Genomic DNA, 17,846 nt, shown 5'->3' with positions numbered 1-17,846 from the left:
ATGGTGAGAACAGACCTATTGATGGAAGAGGGTGTGTGCATAACAACCCCAAGCAATGAGGCTTCCAACACTTTTTGACCTCAGTCACAATCTGACCCAAGAGTGCCATTTCACCCACCCACAGCAGTGTCCTGTAAGCGCAGGACAACAGAAATAAACACATGCGCAGTTATTGACAACGTGCAAAGTGGAGGTGCCACAAAACTGACAGAGAAAAAACCTATTATGATCACTTATATCAAATTATCAGCACTGTGCTGATACAAAACATCTTAAAAACTATTCTTCATTTAGGTGAGAGAGGGGTTTCAGAAAGGCGAAGACTCTCGGCCCAGGTTTAACGTTAGGGAAATGAATCAAAACCAAAAGCAGATCTTCAACAGGATTCATGTCAAGAGGTAGCTTGTATTCAATGCTTGAAGAAGGGGACCTGTATGTAATGTGAAACCTTTGGGATTAAGGGGAACAAAATCATTTTACAGACAAACATGTCAAAGACACTCCCAAAGAGCTCCTGAATTGGTAGTAATATTATAGTATATTATTATTATGACTGCCAAGAAAGGTTTTTTTGCATTTAGCTTTTCTTGACTATGCCAACTATTAACTTGCATGGACAAAACAAACTTGTGGAAATAAAAGTGGACTGCAAACACTTTTAAAATTGCTTTCTTATCCTAATTTAGTTGAAATGAACCCAGAACATCTTCATGTTATGGTTATAGCTGCTGCATTTAGGATACACATGGAATTTATCCATTATGTTCATGCGACAAAGACGGAAATGATTGAACCCATGTATGTTTGTGCTTGAGAGAACATGAATGAGTGTGTATGGAGGCAGAATATGAGGCACCGTGACTGGATCTACATTAATTAAGGATTACGTGAGGAGGTAAAAATAAATGCAGAGCAGAGGGAGAAAGCCTGGAAGGATAATGAGCAGATTGAGGATGGATTTGACCTTTCCTGAGATAAGCATCTTAATAATATGCAAAATGGACCACTTTTTAAAGTGATTGTATGCAATGCTGCAATGCTGATTAAGGATATATAGTACAGTTTCATCATTATCATTACAGCACCATTACGATGCAGAAACACACGGCATCAACGAGCACAATGGCCAACGGCAAGCCTGATAAAAGAGTGTCTATTCGACAGAGTGTTACGGCTTAAAACAATTCAAATCAGACACTTTATTGGTGCTCCCCAAACATTATCGATCAATAGAAGAAAGCAGTAAGCCAGGATTACTGTTTTGCCTTGTAAAATCTCCAAAAAATAGGATGATTCACATTCAAACAGAAATATGTTTCAGTGAAGACTGGCTGCTTCGTCCCTCTCCATAAATCAATACATAAATGAATGAATGAATGAAAACTGCGACCTATCAAACCCTATTGTGAAACCCCTTTCACAGAGACCAGAAGATAAGGGAGGTAGCAGACTTGGCTGATACTGGATGAAGACAGCAGGAAAAGAAGCTTTCAGAGCGACCAGAGGCAGAGAGAAAGTCAACGAAACCGATTACAGCAGTGACAGCAGGAGACTTAAATGTCAACAAAAATGCTCCTGAAACTCCAAATTGAGCCTCGCTGACTGGACCTGAATTCATTGCTCAGACATATACAATGTATGCATGTGGCTGCAGTGTAGCCGGGGACCAAACAGAATGTTAATGCTGTCCTGGTGCAGGAGGGTGGAGGGAGGTAGGATCCCAGATGAATTATAAATCACTGGGCAGGGCCGGATAGAGATAGTGGGAGGAAGGGATAAAAGGGCTGCTACTGCAGAGCCCAGGCAGCTGAGGGCTGGGGCGGTGCCGGCTTAAGAGAGGCCCGACAAGTGGTGCCACGCCGTGGCTTTGGAACATGGAAAAGTAAAAAAAAAAAACATTTTAACACTGCACATACACATTTCTTAAATGCATGAAAAGTTTGTTTTGAACACCATTTAAAGCTCAAAAATAGTTTTCAACCACATATATAACATATGTCTCACTCGCTCCACTGTTTATGCATTGTTATTACCGCTCCCATCCACAAGACAGATATTTCAGCGTTAACAAGTGAAAAGCAACCCTGAATTTGCAACTTTAAGGTAACACAGAGGGATGAAAATCATATTGTGTAGAGATGTAAATAGGCTTGGTTTGTCCAAAATGGAAACTATAATTAAAAGAGGCACTAGCCTGAGCCACCAGTTAATCCAGTGTTCACAAGGTATCACTACTTAGTATCGTGGTAGGTGGGCAGTTGCACGCACACGCACGCACGCACACACACACCCTCTCACACACACACACACAAACATATGAATGCAATTTGAGCAGTTAAAGTTTGAACCATATTGCAGCCCTACCACAGAGGCAATACAAGCCATTTTCACATGTAATGAGGAAAAAATGGGGTAGATCAAAAAACAAAGCTGGTTAAATTATATTCATGGAATACAAAAATGGACCCACCCAACATAACATTAGCAACATTTGGACTTGTGCGCAGCCATTTTAAACATTGGTCCGATTGAGTTTACACATGATGTAATCATTTTTGTTACCTTGTCCATAGTACTGAACACCAGGGAACTACTTTATCTATTAACAAAATATATCATAGAGATTATGGAATAATATTGACTTGCTTATCAATTATATAATTTTAATGACATTGCAATAATGCTCCCCAGGCTGAGCAAAATAGGAAGTGCTAAATGTTCTACAAATGAGGCTCGATACTTGTGGTACTTTCTAAAAGCTGCCAGACAATCTCCTAATCATCCTCACTTCTCTCAGCCTTCCCCCAAAGCTGGAATTTCCTGTTGATGGCCTAGTGCAAACACCCACTCTTTTACAGTAAACCTACTTTGAAGATGAGCACCAGTAGACAGAAAAAGCAAAATTACATTAAAACTGAACGACCACCGTGATGGCTTTTGGTAAAATTAGGAAATATTTTACACGTGCTTTTGTATTTACTCATGCCAGACAATGTGATTGCACGCAAACAGCAGTGCAAGACGCAGACCTGAGAAATAAATAGTCTGAAAAAAGAAAATGAGACACATGAAACACCTCGGAGCAGGAGGGAGTTCAGAAGACAAGGGGTGCATTCAGGCTCAGGAAAGGGGACACCTGATGACACAAGCTGTGAATACTGTGAATGTACAACCTTAAAACCCAACCTTCTCAGGTTTCCTTCACAAAGCTGCTATTTTATCTTGGTACCCCCCTCCCACCCTCAACTTACAGGCAGAGCAGGCTAACCTTTCAATGTTCTTTTCTAGCAATTACACATTTGCTTTTTGCCATCCTACGATAAGGCATGTATGGGGCATGTTTGACATTAGGCTTTCTGCTAATGACTTCTACGCTTCTGCGTTTTCCCCTTTCACTCCTTTCATTTCACTTAGGTGAATGACTCATCTGAAACAATATAGCCCTAGTGCATTCTATTGTCATCTGAGTTCTGATCAATAAGCCTTAAAGCTAATAGGAAAGAGGGAGGCCACTCATGGGACAAAAAGGATATTTTGAACTTGATCAACATTGTAGAACGACAATGTGCTTGTCTAGAACCACACCAAGCAAGTTTTGCTATTGGCATCATTATTATAACAATGTACATTCTGAAATATGAACAAGTACAGAGGTAGTGGACAAGAGGGCTAGCAAAGGGAAACACTAAGAACACACAGTTCTGTGTGCAGTGGCCTAGATTTGACCCGTATGGATAGTTATGAAACTGGGTCTGGGCTTAAAAAAAACCCACGTTCCTGTATATTATTGATTTTAAAATGGCAAGCTTGAGAGTTGAATCACAATCAAATCAAAGAAAATAACGCCTTAAGAAATCAGAGAAGGAGAAAAACAATTTCAAGTTCAAGACCCCGAAAAAGATCATTACAAAGTTAGGACGGAAGATCTCAGCTGCCTTGCATGCTTCCTCAAACAGGCATGCAGCCTTATAAAATACAAAACACGAGAAGGCTCAAGATAGAGCAACAGAGTAAGGATTCGGCTTTTGAAGCATAAAGGAGTGAGTCATGATGACCTACATAGGCTATGAGGAGAGGGAGAGAGAGAGATACCAGAAGGGGTGGGGTAGAGAGAGAGAGAGGGAGGGAGAGAGAGAGAGCGAGAGGGAGAGAGAGCGCGAGAGAGAGAGAGAGAGAGAGAGATTTCTTCCGCATATCAAAGTGTTTACTCTCTGCATGAGCCTCCTCTCTGGGAGGGAATAGGGAAAAAGGAAAAGCAAATGGGGTGAATGATATTAGGGTGGTAAGAGAAGAAGACCAGAAACTAGGGAGTTCAATAACATCATGCTGGTCGCCCATCTCGCCTCCCAACTCAGCATATTATTAAATGAAACGGGCCAAACACATTTCCCAATCAAGGAAAAGCCAGCTGAACAGTAAAATCTAAATACACAAGCCAGGCCAGTGTCCCCATATTCATTAAACAACACAGCAGAGAAAATATGTTGAAAAGCACAAAGCTTTTTTTTTTTTTTTTTAAAGCAGTGTAATTTTCCCTTCATTTAGAGCGAGGGTTCACTCTAATAAGAACAAGAGCAGCAATATTCCAGACTGATCAATAAGTACTGCAGAGAGATCCAGCTTCCTTTGAAGCCGAGCTGTGGATCTGGTTTCCTAATCACCTCCACCACTGCACCCTGTTCCTCCTCCTCTTTTGTTCCTCCCATAGATTTTCCAATACAATGGAGCAGTTTCCATACTGCATGTGGGCCTGAGAAGGGTTGGGGAGGGTGCTTCAGTACAAGGAATTGTGGGAAAACAAAGGAGAACAAGGAAAAGTGGTAACACACATGGAAAAGCTATTATTCTGCTATCAAAACACAGACGAGGGTATCTTTTCAACATCAGATGTTGTTGAAAGATTTTCCAAATCAGAGTGCACAAAGAATTAATGCTTTTTGTGTTAAAATCCTTTACCCTGGAAATTGACTTTAAATGACTCGTCATAGTTCCAAATGTTTAAGAAATGAGCTGTGATTTAGTCTTGCATCTTGCCTGGTGACTGCTGAGACAGGACACCACTGGTTAGGAATAAGCTGCCTTTAATGGAAGCTGGCTGATTGGATGGAATTTCCATGTTTGTATTGTGATGCGAGTGATTTTGTACGTTGATTCAATTTGCTCTTGTTTTGTGCTATGGTAGCTTTTTAGAGAACCGCCAACAACCTATTAAAGTACCAGAACAAAAATATCATTTTTGAACACGCTTGTGTCCACTAACAGGAGAGACCAAAAAAAGGGAATACAGCTTAGGTACGTGAAGGGATTGCAAGGGAGCAAAGAGATGCATTAAAGGACTGGTAAATGATTGATGAGAGCCAGCAGTCTGGCCCTAAGCACTAATGCATGGGCACACATACACACTAGAGCTACGCACAGGCATTTATATACAGCACGGATATTGTTACATATATTACATCACCTCACCATCTTCTTTCTTCTCAGCCACCACCCACAACCAGAGCCTCAATATAGCCTGTTTGTCCTGATCTCTGTCCCTGAACTGTGTCCTCTCCTTGTCCTCCATCGTCATACTTGATACAGGCTGCCCTTTCTGAGGCCTTCCTGAACAGACGACTAGTAAATAATTTGAATTTTTTAAATTTCCTTAAGCTCGGACAATGGCAGACACACATACTGGAGAAACGAATGAAGAAATGTTACTCCAGTAGTGTGTACACGTCGGTGGTCCCATTTTATGTGACACAAAAACCAAGGCGGGACAGAATAATGTCACTGTCAGTGTCAGCCTGAGCCGTGTGTCTGTTACTGAGCCTCCAGGAAATGTGTATCTGACAATCAAAAACGGAACAAGTGAGTCTATACGAAGTAAACAAAAGAAAAATAGAAAGAAAAATGAATAGGTAGAAGACTGTACTCATCATAAAGGGAAGACAGCAGCATGCTTATCGATAAACATTATTTAAAAAAAGACACTCGTTAGGATCCTACAAGAGTCAGAGCAGTGAGCAAAGAGCCGTTCAAGAAAGCCCACAGCGCATGGAGCGATGGGGAGTTGATGAGCCAGCTGACAGAACACTAGTTTAGTAACTGGTTAATAGTGTTGGGAGCGCTGAAAAGTTTCATGCATCTGATTATATAATCAATGGCAACAAAGAAATGTAGCCATAGCCATTTATTCTGGTATATAAATATATAAAACTGTGGAAGGGCAACAACACAACCTTTAGCCCAAGTCAGAATCATAACATGATATGCGTGATGATAATGTACTGTTTTATGAAGGACTACAGATTTACCACCAAGGTTAGTAGTTGGTGATCAACATGAAAGCCTAATGCAAATGAGCAGAAATGTGGTTTTAATAACTATAATATGGGTGAGAAGTTGAAATCATCACAAAATGACAAAAAAAAAAGACATTATTGTGAAAAGCATGCCTCAAAACCAGGGGAGGTTGCAAATCAAGCCCTACTACAGTATATTTTTAAAAAAAAACTGCATATTGTAATACCATAGAAATACAGTCTTAATCCATATAAAATATGGCCCATTTTGTAGATGCATATATACAGACAGAGTGCTGCATGCTAATCTGAATAAAGCTGACCTGCATACAGAGCTGCCTAACTAAGCCTCCACATTGTTGTTGCTTGCAGAGCTCTGGTCTGCCCTTCCCCCATTCCCATCTCTCATTCTGCTCTTGGTTCCCCTCCCCCTGACTGCGGCAGGCATGCAAGCAGGGCAGATGGTATCCTAGCAAGCAGAATGACCCTGGTGTTTCTGCCCCTTGTTTTGATCCTGCAGTTCTGATTGTCCAAGCCTAATCCTACACTAGCCAGAACTGTTGGATCACTGCCAGCACTCTTATTAAGCACACAAAGGCTTTTCATTACATCTAGGGTGCGAGCTGGCTCGTCATCCTGCTCGCACTACTTCTGTGGCACACAGCTGTTTTCTGCTATCTTTACTTGATTTTCTTCTTTCAATTACTCAAGAAATCAACAATACTCAAAAACATGCTATTATAAGAAGGAGCTTGCCTATGCTCTACCATTATCAACTTAACACATGAAAATATGTCAGCAAAATAAACATTGATAAGGTTAGAATCTCTCGTCATCACTTTGCTTTATTTATAAGGGGAAAATCATTAATGTCACCATGTACCAGATTATCTTAAAGTTCATTCACATCTGCCATTCCTCTTCTGTAGGACACAAAAGACAACAGATAGAATAACAAGACAGAGAATATTGAGAGTGGCAGGTGAATAGGATTATGTAGGTCAAACATTTTAAGGTTCTGATTACCAATAGAACGTTACATTTGGGAAATATGCTACTTTTTGAAGAGGTGCAGTTTTTCCCACTGCATGTTGCTGAACAGGCTTTGGCCAAGAGCTGTGCTATACCAAACCAAACAGAGGTTGTACTTCCTTCTATTACATGTGTTCTGAAAGGAGTAAGCCTTAGGCACAATTTCAGGCTTCTAGGCATCGCATGCCACCCATAGGTGCCAGATTAAACACTTCAATGGTCTTGCACTATTTCCACAAGAGCATCATGGTCTTAGGGCCTGTGTGCACGGCAACAAAACGGCCAGTTTCGGTTTATGCGGTTCAGTCTCTGGTGATGTGGGAACGTGGCTTTAAACAAGGCAAAGAACAGCATTATAGCTGTTAAAACATTATATTGGCTGCATTGTCAAAGTAGTCACAGTGATATAATGCTATAAGACTATACATGTGACACTTACTGGCCATCTAAGTCAATTCAAAGTCATTTAAGCCATTCAAAGTCAAAATACCTTAGCAAATATAAAGGTACAAATATGAGACATTGTATGAAACTTGGTCAAGTAATTCTCAACTTGAAATAAGCACGGAGATAGTGAAAACAAAACTTTGCTGACACCTAATTCTGATCTTAATTTAGATAAAGTTTCTTAAAGCAAGAAACTGAATGACCAGAAAGGGACTATGCCAGTAGCCTAGAGCCAAATCTGTGGCCTGTCCAGTCGGAACGCTACCTGACAGACGATGACGAAAATAAAAAACACTTTGAACCAAGAGTAAGTCATTCCTCCACTTGGCTTGAGCTCAGTTAATTACTACATAAACAGCATGCTAATTTTATCAGCTCGGTGTCAACTCTTGCACCCCTTCTCCTCTGAACTGCCTCCTGCTATCGGTGTTTTTGATGGTGCATTTTCTGTTTAAAGGTTGCATTTCTCAGCCTTTAACTGTTTCCTACATGAGTAAAAAAGGTGAAAGATTCACATAAGAATTTTTTTTTTTTGACCACTATTTCCTTCGCGGGGTGCTGGAGCCTATCTCGGCTACATATTGGCGAAGGCAGGGTAAACCTCTGGACAAGTCCACACCTCATCGCAGGGCCCGATCTGAGCACTTGGAGGTTCAGTACCTTGCTCAAGGGTACCTCAGCAGTGCCCCAAAGCTGTCCTGGCACCTCTCCTGCTACCAGCAAGATGTAGGCTGTTTCCGAAACCACACACTCGTTCCCTATTCACTACTGTGATTGAGTGAACTACGTAGCTCACTCAATTCAAAGTTAGCTTTCGGACAGTACGGACACTACGGCGCACGTAAAATGACGTAATGTTGTCGCATTATAATAACGAACCGGTCGCCGGGAAAAGTGGCCAGGTCCATTTAATTATTTTAACCCATCCGAAACATACCCAAACACATTCAGCGGTCGTTTCTTCGAAAATGCAATATTTTACCCTATTATTATCTTTATATAATAATAATAGATTAAAATATTAAATATAAATAATAAATAAATAAAGGCAAAAACATATTTAAAATGGAGGCAGCAATGTTCCGCTAAAGTGAAAGAATTTTACGCTCTAGTAAGATATGTGAAACAAATAGCATATAATAATAATAACATACATACATTTGTACATCATCTCTCCTCGTTTACCCGCCATTGACAGATTATCACGTGATACCGTAAAGGCTGATGGGATATATCACCGGGTTCGGGTGCATCGGTTGTACACTACTTTTCGCAGTGCATTGTGGGATACATTGAGTGCACTACATAGGGTCCAGCGATGCTCACTAAGAATTCGGACACTATTTCAAAATGGCGTCCACACTATTGAGTGCACTATGTAGGGTATAGGGGGTGGTTTCGGACACAGCCGTAGTCTCCGTTTTATTTTCAAACATTGCTCCCAAGGAGGCAACAGGCTTGAAAATTAATTGTAATGGCAAAGTGACAATTTTAAAAGCACATATTAAGTTTAATGTTAGAGAAAGGTAGAAGTCTGCAGCTTGTTATTATAATTCGAAGATAATTCTAGGCATGCAGTCTGAAACACCTTGCGTTCTTTTCCATTCTCCTCTTTCTGCGCTAAAATCAAAGATTATGAGTCCGTAACAGCACGTTGCCTAGCAACCTAGAGAAGAAAGCCACAATTCATCAGATCACATGAGAAGCATGTGCAGGTCTATGAACACCAGGGATTTTCATTCTGTTTACATGTTTCTTCTTAAAACCTAACCAGAAACTAAACCATCCATTTACCCAATATCTACTTTATAGAAAACAAAGAAAATGTTACCATAATGCGTCAGACACAGCAATAATTCTCAACTCCACAACTGTGTGGTGGGCTCGGACAGCTGTTGTAGTGAGACGTAAACAGGAACAGAAAAAGGGTAAAAACAGGAAATAAAGATGGCAAAATACACGAACAGGATTTGAATATCATAAAGAAGCACAGCTTTATGCTTTTGCAACTGTTTGTCAATATTAAATGTTCAGTGCATAGTCCAGGGCAAATTTAGTCATCGCATGCACATAGTTTACTTTGAGGTCTTTTCAACTTCAAAGTAAATACTTGTTTTACTTGGCCGCTGGGGCTGTTTTGAGGCACGTGCCTTAGACTAAGTGGGATTCTTACATATTGGAAAGACAATCGGCTTATCGGCGTAAAAAGGTTGAGACGGTGCAGATGTTGAAATGAAAATCTTCCCAGATGCGAGTAGACACAAGCAAATACTGATCTACAACAAGATGAAGACAACAGCATTTGTCATTTCGAGGTTTCGAATGAAGCTCTGGATATATTTGCTTTTTGTAAAACTACACCAGAAGAGTATGACTAAGTATCGACACGTAAGAGTGTGACTGCTGCCTCCGAGCTGTGCAGTTTCTCTTTTTTCCCCTGTTTGCCTTCCCTCTCTTCTCTGGCCTGTGACATCATCAGTGCTCTAAAGAAGCACTCTATATTTAGTTGCTCGCACTCCTGCTGGGTCTCACTACTCTGTCAATGCCTCGGCCGAGCTCAGACTTCCTCGTCTTTGCCTTAGATAGCTAATCCTTCCCTGTTCGAGGGAAAGGCAAGATGTAGCGAAGTAAATTTAATGATTGATTAAACACAGAGAATGCTTCAAAATGAGAACAACAAAGGGGAGGGTCTGGAAGAAAAAAACGGTATGGCTTGAAAAACAGTGTTGTAAACCAGCACGTATTTAAAGTCTCTCTATGAGAACAGCTTAAGTTTTGCCTTGTTACTCCACACTGTCACAGCGCTGACATGCTCAAAGCAAGAGAAAAAAAACCCTGCAGTGCTCTTAAAAACTAGACTGCACTCTTCCACTGCTGCTCAATGCTACATTATATTTGTGGTGTGGGAGAGTGGGTGGGGGAGGGTGCAGTGTGTCTGTGACTGGCATTTCAAACATCCTCCCTGCACAAAATAACATCCTGGGAAGATAATCTGTGTGTGTGTGACAATTTATTCAAGCTCACGTTTGTGCAGACTGCGAAAGCCAGTGAATCGGTAGAGGGGAAGTGCAAGAGACCAATGAGTGTGAGCTGGCTTCTTCTGCCTGGAGACAATCAGTCAACAGTTTTAGCAACCACTCAAAGAAACAGAAAAGGACACAGTGGCTATTTCCATTAGCCATTATTACTTAGGAGTTACAGGCTAAGGAATTTACAGCCAAATCCAGTGTAATTAAACACATCACTGATTGCTCCACCTGCTAACATCCCTCTTTGCACTCATGGGGCTACAGTGGTGTTACATAGGTACTTGGTGGGAGTGCACAAGCATATACCACTTAATAGCACAACAGCTGCAGCTTTTCTCTTATGCCTTTTGCATAATATGCATACAAGGAAGCACGATAATAAGCCTTCATTTTCTGCCATAGTCACGTTTATTTTGGCAATTTTACTATATATTGTTAAAATTGAGCTATGTATACACCAAAAAGCATCTTATTTTCTTAATAGCACAAATTTCTTCATAATATCTAGGTTGTACATTGGAGAACACTTTAAGAACAAACAGACAAGATTTGATATATTTCCAAAAAAATACTTGCACATTTTTCTGCAGATACACTATTACTTCTGCTCGTTCATCCATTTACGTGGTGGTGATTGAAGAGGGAACGTGGGGCAGTGCTCAAAGGTGAGCACACATGCTGCATGGGATATTCTTCAGATGAACCCACAGTGATGATGGCTGCCTTTCTTTGATGCACTGTGAAAATGTTAGTGTCTGTATGTCTCCTACTGGTCTCCTATAGGTGAAAAAAGCATTCAGCCTAATTTTATTCCTTATCTCCAACACCATTTGGACTTGTAGCCTCAGCTCTTCACCAACAAAGACACAAGCATTTTCAAAAATATGAACACAAAGGAAACATACGGGGTGTTGCCATCTACCTTCCCTGATACATAAGATACATACCACTGTGAAGTTGTTGTTGCAAGGTCTGTTTTATATTGTCTTTTTAGTTGACTGTGGTTTGTTCTGACTTGATTTTCTATTTACTGTTAAAATTGAAGGAAAAAGGTTTTAATTAATAGACTAGAACTACTGTTGTCTCCCAGTACCGTGAGCAGGTTGGTTATATAAAAAAGACTAAAGGATGAGGCATATACAGTATTACTCTAATGCTGTTTTGTCCTTCTCCGATAGAGGAGTAACAGGCAGTGTGTTTTCTTCATTGCTGTGCTGGAACCCATTTCTCAGTTCAGCTGGCACTCAACTCTGCACATTTGTGGCCAACTAGTTTACAGGTGAACTAAGCATTAAGTCACCTTTTATCAGGGAAAACAGTTGCAATGAGGAAAATGGAACTAATCAAAAATATGCAAAATAACTCACAAATATATTTTCTAGTTAAGCTTCCTCAAAGTAATGATTCACCTAATACATCAGGGAATAGATTTATGTGATCAATATGTGCTCGCCAACGTACTGATTACAAATCGTTTGCAATGGTAAAGAATTGATTGCAAGGTAAAGTGCACACTTGATTTAAGCAAAAGGTATGGATATGTGTGTTGCTTCTTTTTAGCAAATGAAAAAAAGACAAATGAAACAATACTTGATTCAGTCTGCATGTTTGTGACCTCGTTGACATGTGCCGGCAACACGCAAATCTCAGAACGACAACCACAGAATGCCGCATGATGGATGGCAGAGGAGAGAACCCAGTGTGAAACCCTTTGGACAAGATGGAGATGTTTGCTGTAAATTATGACGGTATAGTAAATCCACAAACGCTGTGTATGAAACCACCCCCTATCCCCTAATAATAATATTAATAATAGCTACCCTTTGCTTTGATGACAGCTTTGCAGAAGCTTGGCCTTCTGTCTAGGCTTTATGAAGTAGTCACCTCATAATGGTTTTATCAGTGGGTTTCATATCACTGATGGGCCTTTTCAAGGTTAATTTATGGAATTTCTTGCTTACTAAATGGGGCTAGGACCATCAGTTGTGTTATGCAGAAGTAAGGTTGGTACACAGTTGACAGCTCTATTTGACAAGTCTATATTATGGCAAGAACCAATCAGCCAAGTAAAGAGAAAGGAGAGCAAATCATTACTCTAAGAATTAAAGGTCAGCTGATCCAGACTGCCCCAGGAAAGGAAGACCAGTCTCAGAAATTGCAAGCACTTCAGATTAGAGTTCAAATAAATGCCACACTGATATCTAGTAACCTAGACATCTTTACATGAACTGTTTAGAGATAACAATTTAGGCCTTTATGGTAAAATAACTTCTAAGACACCTCTAATAAGACAAAAACAAGCAGAAAAATGTGTTAAAGTCCAAGAAAGCCAAAGGATGGACATTTGATCAGTGGAAATCTGTACTTTGGGCTGATAATGAAATTTGAGATGCTGAGTGTCTTTGTGATTAAAAAAAAGGTGAAGAAAGGTGAACAGATGGTTGCTACATCCATGATTCCTACTGTGAAACATGGAGGAGGTGGTGTGGGGTGCTTTGTGTGCGACACTGTTGGGGATTTATTCAAAACTCACCCAGCGTGGCTACCACAGCACCAACATGCCATCCCATCCAGTTTGCCTTGAGTTGGACCAACATTTGCTTTTCAACAGGACAAAGACCCCAAACACCTTCCACCACTATTTGACCATCTGAGGTGACTACTTACTGAAGCTCAAGAAGAGAATGCCAAGGGTGTGCTAAGTATTTGCTGAAGCAAAGGCTGGTTATTTTGAAGAATATAAACTATAAAACAGGTTTTAAGTTCTTGAACACTTTTTTGTAGGGATGAGCAGAAATTGAAATTCTTGGCTAAACCAAAATTGAAAAAACTAAGGCCAAAAAGCCAGGACACCAAAAGAAATTATTGGGCCAATTCAGTGTTTTCCACAGGACTGGAATCCTTTTGTGGCGGTAGATTGCAGAGGAGGGTGGGCGGTCACATTTAGCTCAAAATGTTCGCTTGTTGGTTAACACTAATAACAGCAAGAGTTAATATGTATGCAGATATTGTGCTTCCAGCTACATTCATATTGAGCTACATTAATATAGAGAAGGGTATGACACATTATGCTAAAGGTGTTCAGACCACTTCTGGACTGTTCTGCCCACATATTTGGACAGTAAGGAGGGGAGCTGTGCTGAATATCCGACTGGGTAGTGCCAATAGCAGAAACATCTATTTGTGGCAGCCTGCTGGCTACGCTCTCAGTGAAAAGGTATTTTGAAAAGTTCGGAGCGAAAATGGCACAAAAGTGCAGTTTTTGTTTTCACCCAAATGTTTCTGGTGGCCATTTTTTGTTCATCACTTAATTTCATATGTGTTCATTCAGTTTTGACGCCTCCAGTAAGAAACAAGGTAAAAATCAAATTTTAAAAATATCCTTAAATGAAAAGGTGTTCGAACATTGGACTACAACCATACCATGCACAAATACAAATTTTTGGTCAGGAGAGTAAAGTGCATAACAAATTCAAGGCGAATTATACACAAGACTCATCGATACGTTTTGGTTTCATCAAGGATAAGGCTTTAAGAAAGTTTATGCTTGTACATTCTGTATCTGCATCACTCAGCATCTATTGTGTTATTGTGGACTCGGAAGGTTCCTCTGCTACTGCGGTAAATTACGACCTTCTTCCTGTAACAGTTCTTGTCCTTGTCAGTAGACTGAGGTGCAATTTGGCTCACTGGTGTTATAACGCAAAACATGTTGAAAAGGAACCACTGCAATAGACTGAATGCTATTGCATCAGATCAGGACTGAAATGAGACAGAACCAGGAACTGATGTGTTTTGAATTTAAGGATGGAATTCGGGTCGCACAAGTTATCCAAAAACTAAACATCATCAGTCATAGCTTGAATAATTAGTCTATACATTGATTTGGAGATAAACTGCATTCACTGACCGACAAGCATTTGTTCTGTAATGTTAAGTTGTACTAAACCGAAGGTAGATACGCTCATAATTAATAAATACGTGTTTACTAATTTTCCAAAATAGAAAAAAATTACATGATATTTACACACAACTAATGAATGACCGACATACACAAAGCTATTGTGTTATCATTATTTGTCTGCAATACATTAGTTTATGCATGTTAAACAAAAGCATAGCTAAACACAGACACACTAAAGGTACCAGTCTAAATACAAATGGTGTTTGCAAAGGGTGGAGATATATCCAGGAGCATCAGATAACTGTATGGACTAAAATGGACAACAACCACACCTCTGATGTCTTATGTTAACACATCGTTGCCACACAAAGCCATTACACGCACACCCAAACACAATGAATGCGAGGGTGGACGTGATGAGTCAGTCCCGTATGGCCCAAGAAAAAAGCAATCTGTGGCAGAAATGTTGGACTTTATCAAATTCAATGCAAGGACCAAAAAAACATTTAGCACAGATTAAACTACACGATTAAACAAGCTTACCGGTAATTATTATGTAAAATAACTTTTTGTCAGTGCCCTCCAGTACTGCATTACTAGAAATAAAATTACTCAGAGCTTTATGTTGTTTTGGAGCCTATTTGACATTAAAGGGAGCAAAATGTGGAGCTAGTTTAAAAGATGGTGATGCTAACACATCCATTTAAGTCTTAAAGAAAAATTGTTATCATGAACAGCAGCCACCAACAAGCAGAATAAATATAATAATAATCATTAATAAATATCTGAATATTTCATTCCCTGCAATTTAAATGTATCACAGAGACAGAAGATGTGCCCCATGATTAACCTCTGACCTTTAAATATTTATAAAGAATCTACAAATCATCAATGGTGTCACATTTATGCCATGTACTCTAACTTTTCCATATTTGATTCTGTCTCTTCTCTTTGTCTCTCAATGCTGGTATTGTAAAGAAAGAAGAAGGTTTGGACCAGAAGATTTTGGGTACAGGGCTCGATGTTAGGTCATATTATTTTTACAGAAAAATAAATATATCAAATGTCAGATGTTTCTGTAGCTGGAGCCAGACAAGTATCAGACAAGTTCATGTAAGAACTTGTCTGATACTTGTGATACCCAGAAAATGAATGCATTTGGACCATTGATTTCAATGGTGCGTGGGTGTATACTGATAGAGCAAAAAGAATTGTCTGTCTCTACAGTCTAGAGTTCACACAGAAACATGAGCTTTAAATCCATCTAACCCCCTACAGATGAAAAGAAAAAAACAAAAACTTTTAATGAGGCTTATGTGAAAGTATAAGTGTTATTTCTGTCAATCTAAGAAGCAATGAGTGAACAGTAACAAAGATTCTAACATAGCTGGATCACAAACCTCTCTGCAGCCTTTAGTGATTACGATTTATAGCTTTATTCACTCATTCAGAACCAACCACTATATACAATTCCAACATTTTATGACTTTTTCCAGATGATGTCATACATTAAATATGATGAGAAGTACTAGAGAACAAAGTTGCTAGAGGATTCTGGTTATCATTACTGTCACTGAAATACAGTCCTTCAAAACTGTGCGTTTTTAGTGGGGCCACGTGACGAACCTTTCCCATCCCCCACAGATGCTAGTTTCAGTCTCTAGCGCTATAGACCTGTGACACAACAAAAGCTGTGTCTCCACCCCTCTGTGACTCTCCTGATCTCCGTCTGTTATGGATATTTAAAAAAGACAGTGATGGAGTCCACAGAGAATGGACAGGGCCGCAGATGTCTATCCTACCACCAACCACTAAGCTGGACTCAACTCTTAGTATTGCTAGACAGAAGTGGGAAGCCAGAGAGCAGTGAGTGGGCAGTGGTTGTAATAAAGGTTGCTAATAACAAATGCAATGGATAATTGAAGCTATTGGTTCCATAAAAAGATGCACAATGCTTCAGTCAATGTCCAAAGATCAGCAGACAGAGTTGGTTATTCACATTTTCATTGGGATTTACATTTTACTTTTATGAATTACTGGATAAAATAAAGAGTGACGGTACCTTGGATCAACTGCTGATAATAGGCACACTACCATTTTTCTCATCTCATCATATGCAGCCAGTTTTGTAAAATATTTGCCACATTTCTGCCCGACTACTGCAGCTGTGCATGTCTCAGCTATTTATTTAGCTGGTTCTAAATTAATCTTTGAGTAATTTTAAGTTGATAACCAGCTTTGTGTAACATTTATCATGATTGTGAGTGTTGTTTACTGCAGCCAGACCCAGCGGCAGCACCTTGATAATCAAATGTGTGTGAAGGTCTGAGCGGGCACTCCATGCCAGGACATTGCCACTTTGCTTTACATGAAACAGCTCCAAGACAGATCAAGAGCAACATAATATAGGCAAGAAGCACGTGTAAGCACAGTCCAGCGTAAACATGCAGCGTCTATTGCGAAACACAGCAAAGAGGCCTTTTGCTTAAAGCCATCTTGCTTTCTCTGCTCGGTACTAATAGCAAAACATTTAGCTCCCCTCCCCCAAGCCACACATAAACACCCCCATTCGGCTCTTTTTCCTCTGTAAAGACATGCAGATTGGAAGAGGAGGGCCAAGGGGATGAAATACCGTGGGAAGGGTTAAGTCCAAAGCGATCCATCTGCTTCCTCATCTGTCCTCCTACTTGTCCACTGGATATGGCTCAGCTTTACACAGTTCAGGCAGACGCAGGGCATAAAACACAATGCTAGACATCACATATCAAAACAAATGCCTCAACATTTTACCTTGTTTCCAATTTAAGACAACATTTGAGCAAAACCTAATGATAAAAGGCTGATGAGAAAGTATTTTTGGTTGGCTTTATCTACGCTACAGCTTTAAAGAATAAGTGATTAATAATAAGGAGCAGTTTTAACAAAAAATGGATGAATCCACAAAGATTTAACTGAAAATATGTTAAAACCTAAAACCAATATGAATAATGAATTCAAAAAGTAAGAAGAGAAGATGGGTCTGATGTGTCCAACATGCACTCATGGGGTGTGAATGTAGAGTGCTGTGTCACTGGTTAAGATTTAACTGTATATTTTACACTTAGGCAATTAAAACATGAGACAGTACATATGACATGAATGAGCTGA

General features: G+C 39.9%; 1 protein-coding gene across 2 annotated transcripts in view; it reads right to left on the bottom strand.

Moving 5' to 3' along the window:
- Window positions 1–17,846, bottom strand: part of ankrd11 (ankyrin repeat domain 11) — a 69,317-nt gene that overhangs the window by 28,670 nt on the left and 22,801 nt on the right. The window lies entirely within an intron of this gene.

This window comes from Takifugu rubripes, chromosome 13 (genome assembly GCF_901000725.2).
Source record: "Takifugu rubripes chromosome 13, fTakRub1.2, whole genome shotgun sequence".
NCBI lineage: Eukaryota > Metazoa > Chordata > Actinopteri > Tetraodontiformes > Tetraodontidae > Takifugu > Takifugu rubripes.
The sequence above is the reverse complement of the archived record's forward strand: the minus strand, read 5'-3'. Positions and strand labels throughout refer to the sequence as shown.